Below are 7063 nucleotides of genomic sequence, written 5' to 3' on the forward strand. Positions count from 1 at the left end.
TGAAGAGAATCCATTGGGGGAAAGGGGAGTTAGGGCCTAGCTGCAGAGCGCGCTTGGATTGATTTTGGAAGTAGGCCTGAAATGTTCTGTGTCACATTTTCCATTTTTGCTTTTTGCCTGTTTGGGGGTGTTCTACTTTTTTGCTTGTGGGTTCAGGGGTCTGGGGCAATTCTGGGAAGGTCTAATATCGGAATCAAGTGGTTTGGACAAAATCCATGGTGACATTTTGTTTTAATTTTTCGCTCACTTTGGTGTTTTCAGGGGGCTGTTTTGGGGGGTTCCTGGTGTTTGGGGGGGGTTGGGGGTTCTTGGAGCACTGCTGTGCATGCCTAATTTTGGTTGCAAGTGGTTTGAAGAAAATCCATGGTGGGAAAGGGGAGTTAGGGCCTAGCTGCAGAGCGCGCTTGGATTGATTTTGGAAGTAGGCCTGAAATGTTCTGTGTCACATTTTCCATTTTAGCTTTTTGCCTGTTTGGGGGTGTTCTACTTTTTTGTGGGTGGGTTCAGGGGTCTGGGGCAATGCTGGGAAGGTCTAATATCGGAATCAAGTGGTTTGGAGAAAATCCATGGTGAATTTCTTTTTCAATTTTCGCTCACTTTGGTGTTTTCAGGGGGCTGCTTGGGGGGGTTCCTGGTGTTTGGGGGGGGGTTGGAGGGTCTTGGAGCACTGCTGGGCATGCCTAATTTTGGTTGCAAGTGGTTTGAAGAGAATCCATGGTGGGAAAGGGGAGTTAGGGCTTAGCTGCAGAGCGCGCTTGGATTGATTTTGGAAGTAGGCCTGAAATGTTCTGTGTCACATTTTCCATTTTTGCTTTTTGCCTGTTTGGGGGTTCTCTACTTTTTTGCTTGTGGGTTCATGGGTCTGGGGGCAATTCTGGGAAGGTCTAATATCGGAATCAAGTGGTTTGGACAAAATCCATGGTGACATTTTGTTTTAATTTTTCGCTCACTTTGGTGTTTTAAGGGGGCTGTTTTGGGGGGTTCCTGGTGTTTGGGGGGGGGTTGGGGGTTCTTGGAGCACTGCTGGGCATGCCTAATTTTTGGTTGCAAGTGGTTTGAATAAAATCCATGGTGGGAAAGGGGAGTTAGGGCCTAGCTGCAGAGCGCGCTTGGATTGATTTTGGAAGTAGGCCTGAAATGTTCTGTGTCACATTTTCCATTTTAGGTTTTTGCCTGTTTGGGGGTGTTCTACTTTTTTGCCGGTGGGTTCAGGAGTCCGGGGGCAATTCTGGGAAGGTCTAATATCGGAATCAAGTGGTTTGGACAAAATCCATGGTGACATTTTGTTGTAATTTTTGCTCACTTTGGTGTTTTCGGGGGGCTGTTTGGGCGGGGTTCCTGGTGTTTGGGGGGGTTGGGCATTCTTGGAGCACTGCTGGGCATGCCTAATTTTGGTTGCAAGTGGTTTGAAGAAAATCCATTGTGGGAAAGGGGAGTTAGGGCCTAGCTGCAGAGCGCGCTTGGATTGATTTTGGAAGTAGGCCTGAAATGTTCTTGTCACATTTTCCATTTTAGCTTTTTGCCTGTTTGGGGTTGTTCTACTTTTTTGCGGGTGGGTTCAGGGGTCTGTGGCAATGCTGAGAAGGTCTTATATCGGAATCAAGTGGTTTGCAGAAAATCCATGGTGAATTTCTTTTTCAATTTTCGCTCACTTTGGTGTTTTCGGGGGGCTGTTTGGGGGGGGTTCCTGGTGTTTGGGGGGGTTGGGGGTTCTTGGAGCACAGCTGGGCATGCTTAATTTTGGTTGCAAGTGGTTTGAAGAAAATCCATGGTGGGAAAGGGGAGTTAGGCCCTAGCTGCAGAGCGCGTTTGGATTGATTTCGGAAGTAGGCCTGAAATGTTCTGTGTCACATTTTCCATTTTTGCTTTTTGCCTGTTTGGGGGTATTCTACTTTTTTGCGGGTGGGTTCAGGGGTCTGGGGCAATGCTGGGAAGGTCTAATATCGGAATCAAGTGGTTTGGACAAAATCCATGGTGACATTTTGTTTTAATTTTCGCTCACTTTGGTGTTTTCAGGGGGCTGTTTGGTGGGGTTCCTTTTGTTTGGGGGGGTTGGGGGTTCTTGGAGCACTGGTGGGCATGCCTAATTGTGGTTGCAAGTGGTTTGAAGAAAATCCATGGTGTGGAAAGGGGAGTTAGGGCCTAGCTGCAGAGCACGCTTGGATTGATTTTGGAGTTAGGCCTGAAATGTTCTGTGTCACAGTTTCCATTTTAGCTTTTTGCCTGTTTGGGGGTGTTCTATTTTTGTTGCGGGTGGGTTCAGGGGTCCGGGGCAATGCTGGGAAGGTCTAATATCGGAATCAAGTGGTTTAGAGAAAATCCATGGTGAATTTCTTTTTCAATTTTCGCTTACTTTGGTGTTTTCGGGGGGCTGTTTGGGGGGGTTCCTGGTGTTTGGGGGGGTTGGGGGGTCTTGCGCATTGCTGGGCATGCCTAATTTTGGTTGCAAGTGGTTTTAAGAAAATCCATGGTGGGAAAGGGGAGTTAGGGCCCAGCTGCAGAGCTTGCTTGGATTGATTTTGGAAGTAGGCCTGAAATGTTCTAAGTGTCACATTTTCCATTTTTGCTTTTTGCCTGTTTGGGGGTGTTCTACTTTTTTGCAGGTGGGTTCAGGGGTCTGGGGGCAATGCTGGGAAGGTCCAATATCGGAATCAAGTGGTTTGAACAAAATCCATGGTGAAATTATTTTTCAATTTTCGCTCACTTTGTTGTTTTCGGGGGGCTGTTTGCGGGGGTGCATGGTGGTTGGGGGATGGGGGGTCTTGGAGCACTGATGGGCATGCCTAATTTGGGTTGCAAGTGGTTTAAAGAAAATCCATGGTGGGAAAGGGGAGTTAGGGCCTACTTGCAGAGCGTGCTTGGACCGATGTTGACTGGTAGGCCAAAAACTTTCTAAGTGTGAGTTTTTGCATTTTTGCTTTTGGCCTGTTTGGGGGTGTTCTACTTTTTTACGGGTGGGTTGACGGGTCTGGGGGCATTGCTGGAAAGGTCTAGCCCTAGGCCTATTCTCAAACACGAATCACAGGTAAGATAAGCATTTGGGGGGAGGAAGAATAATGGAGTAGGAGGAGAGAGGAGAGACTGACGGTTGTACTACTAAAGTAGTAGGACAATTGAATTCACTAACTCTCTGAGTGGCACTTACTTTTGTAAACATTTGGGCGATTACTTGGACAATTTGAATCAAGCAGCCAGTTAAGTTTCAGGAAAACAAATGAACAGTTAACCCCCCCCCCCTCCCCGCCTCCCCGCAAAACAGTAAAAACGCTTATGCAATGTTTAAGTTGAAAGTAAATAATTATTTAAATCCATAACAAAAATAAACTCTCCCGCAAGACCCGTCCCACCCCGCTCCCTAACCCCAAAGAATGTCCGTGAAAAAGTCCCCAAAGTCCAAGAAAAAACCCAACTCCCAATTCCCACCCCCCAAAAGTCTTGAAAAAAGGGTCAAGGGGCAGTCTCTCCTCCTCTACTGCCGCCGGCGGTGTTTTTTGGCCAGGTGGGCCCCGCGGAGCTTCTTCTTGAGCAGGCTCTTCATTCTCTCCATCTCCTGTTGGACACCCTGAGGGTTAGGCGGTGGATGCGGGCCTTGCACCTGCTGTGGGGGGCAGATAATTTTTTGGCTGCTTGGCTGTGGCGGGTGACTGTGGTACCACGGCTCTGTACCGCTGGAGGCTTGCGCTGACTGGCTGACCCAGGGAGCGCGGAGGAGGATGCAGCTGTCGCAGTGGATGTTGTGGTGGACTGCGACTGCATGTCCTCCTCCTCCTGGGCCACCAGCCGCCGATATTCGGCGACAATCACCTCTAGCTTCCTTTGCCGGGCCCATCTAGCCATCTCCTTCCGTGTCAGTTTGGAAGCAGCATCTATATGAAGAAAGAAAGACACACTGTAACTAATGCTCTTCAAGATTAACACAAAATAATTCAGCAGAAAGTTGTGTCACAGTAGAACTAGCAACTTGCAAGCACAGTACATAACATTTGTGGCCTGTATCTAGCTAGCCTCCCACTTCGTCAGCCTCTGCTCTAACATTAGTGGGAGTTTCAGGAATCAATTCTACGAGCACTATATGGACTCACTACATTAGAGTCGACTATGACAGTACACCAGTCTTATTCTTCTTCTTCTCTCTTGTTTAGGGAAATTGGTACGTAAACTTCTGGAAGCCGGCATAATGCCAGTGCAGTCAACTTGCACCCGAGAAAAACAGACGCAAGCCATGATGACACAGACTTGCGTTACTGTACCAGTCCAGTACATGCAGGTGGTGAAGCTCTTACTTTTCTATTACGGGTTTTCACTGAGAATACTCTGTTATAAGGGCTACTGCTTAATTAATTTAACTTTCACCCTACAGTGCCAATGACTACTAGAAAAAAAGGAAAATGAAGAAGATAAATAATATGATTATCTATCCCTTCCCAGGATATTTGCTTACATATGGGATGACTTTAGGTGCTTTGTTTTTTATTTTCGTGAACACTGATAGGCCACAAATGAATGACAGAGTTGTACTAAAAATATTAACAGAGGTAGTGAGTGGCCCCAGTAATCGCCGGATATATGTGGTGCTTGAAATACAAACTACTGCTACTATTCATGGTAGTATTCGGATAAATTACAACTTCTTTTCCTTGCCTTTGCTACACTGGAACAGACGTGCGGGTGCGGTGTTACATGCTCTTCAAAGTAACACTTACTTCATCCAGTGACCGTCTACTCTGTCTACATACACATATGCTATCTATGTGTCAGATAGTACCATGATCCAGGCATCCATCCATTCAAAGTATATGTCAATCATTCTTCTTAATGTCTCAACTGGACAAACCTTAGTTTTTCTCACGGAAAAACAACATTTTCATTTTATTTTGGAAAACCGCAAGCCATGCATCCGTGATTGACTTGCATTTGAATTTGAATCAAAGGATATATTGCACACACATACAGTTTCTGTTTCACCCACCCAGGCAGTCCTCTTCTCCTTTCTCCTTCCACCCATCCTTGCTTCATCCTTCAACCGGCCATGCATCATATTCCCAGCCACCTCGGGCAGCATTCAAAAACACATATCATTCTTTGCCAGTCATCATTACTTTTTACCTCGCTCGTCCTTCCACACTTACTTGCACCCTTCTTTCCCTTTTCATTCATTCCATCCATCAAGTTCATCTCTGATCTGACTTGGCTTCTCGATAAAACTTTCACAGCTTATTTGAAGTCAATTTAGAGGAGGCTACTAACTGGTTGATAAAACTTAGTTCTAAATTTGAAAATCTTCTTAACAGTGAAGTATACTTGTACTGTACAACATATACACCCGTGCAGAGAGCACACTCTGCAGTCTGCAATCTCAATAAGTAAGGAATATAATAGCTTACCACTGCCCGCCACTCCCGTGGCATCCCCCACAGCAGTTCTCGCTGGCTGTTGCACCGCCTCCGCCCCAGGAGTACCCACCTCCACGCTGGCCCCGGCACCGGTGGATGGCTGTGCCGATGTTCTGCCTAGAAAATACATTTCAGGCTCTTAGACGCCATATACACCACTCCCTAGTATTTTATCTAGGAATGAAAAAATGTTACTACGACTACACAAACAAATGTCATAATTTGTGACTCTCTAGTCTAAACTACAAATTGCCTTTTTTTCAGGGAAGGTGTTTTTTAGTTATGCTTAGCCGTAACATATCTTGCTACACTTTTTGGCATAACTGATGAATGCTTGCTTATTAACCCTTAACATTGTTCTCATAACAGACAGAAGCTTCCCTTCTAAGAACAAGAGCAAGACCAGATCATCATCACTTGGACGTAGTCAGCAACGATTCAGCACCACAAAGAAGACTTAAAGTTCAATCCTGGTGAGGGCTCGCCCACAATTAATGTGTGAAATCACTAAGCACTTTTCAATTTCAATCCACTGTTTATGTTGTATGCTGAACTTGATTTTAATAAATGTTTTTACATTTAATAAAGCTTTAAAACTCACATAGACTCTGTGGTTTTTGTTCATGAGTGAGTGAGCAAAAGGGTTTGCAATTTGCAGGCATGAGTCCGTGGCTCTGAGAGGTCGGGACTCTGACTCCATATTCCTATGTCCTCGGGTGTATATTCATTGGGGATCAATCATCAATGAATTCGCGAGCTAAATGACTCTGACACACTAGCTAGTCAGTAAGGAGATTGGGGGTTTAAATTCTGTTATGACGGAGTTGTGTGGAAAGTCTAACTGCGCCTATTTATAATTGATAAACAATGCACTATTTCGTGTCCATAGTTCTGTTTGTGCAGAATAGTCCCTGCAACAGTAGTAGTATGGATTGTCCTCCTATCCAATCAAAAAGTAAACTAGCAATGTATTCTTTCTTGGTGGCCATTGACATTTTACTGGCAAAGCATAAACATTTAGAAGACTTCTAAAGACATTATGGACAACCCAGAGGACTGTACTCAGTGCATAGAGCTATTGCTGAATAGAATGGGAGTTTTGTTTAACACCTTTTGCCAACTGTGCAAACTTAGTTAGCTACACAGACAGACTAATAATAATCTAGTAGTACCACAGGGAGTCATAGTAGAGGCAGGATAATAATTTAGAAACAGTCTACAAGAAGATCAAAGATGATTTAGAAAAAAATCGAATGAGGAACGTTAGGAAAAATTAGGTGCTGTAAAAGATAGGGAAGTATAATTATTAATATTAACAGGAAAACTTACTGGGGCCAGTAGAGGAGCCTTCGCCGGACCGATCCTGGCCTTCCTGATCTTGTCCCTTCTCCGCCGGTGCCGCTCCTCCTCCTGTGTCCCCTTGCCCCTGGGGGTTGCTGATGTACAACATGAAAGAAAGACACAAACATGGATGATTGTTGTCAACCAAATCAAACATTTAAAAAAAACAATAACAAATTATTTCGGAGACATAGACAACAATTGCACTACATTTTTTTGACCTATCTGATGTGGTCTACTAGGATATTAGTATTGCTGGATTCGCGGAGCGTCTACTTGGAAAGTTATGTAACTCACTAAACCAAATACAAAAAGGTTTGACTAGGACT

The sequence above is a fragment of the Lissotriton vulgaris genome, chromosome 4_1, assembly GCF_964263255.1.
Source record: "Lissotriton vulgaris chromosome 4_1, aLisVul1.2, whole genome shotgun sequence".
Lineage (NCBI taxonomy): Eukaryota > Metazoa > Chordata > Amphibia > Caudata > Salamandridae > Lissotriton > Lissotriton vulgaris.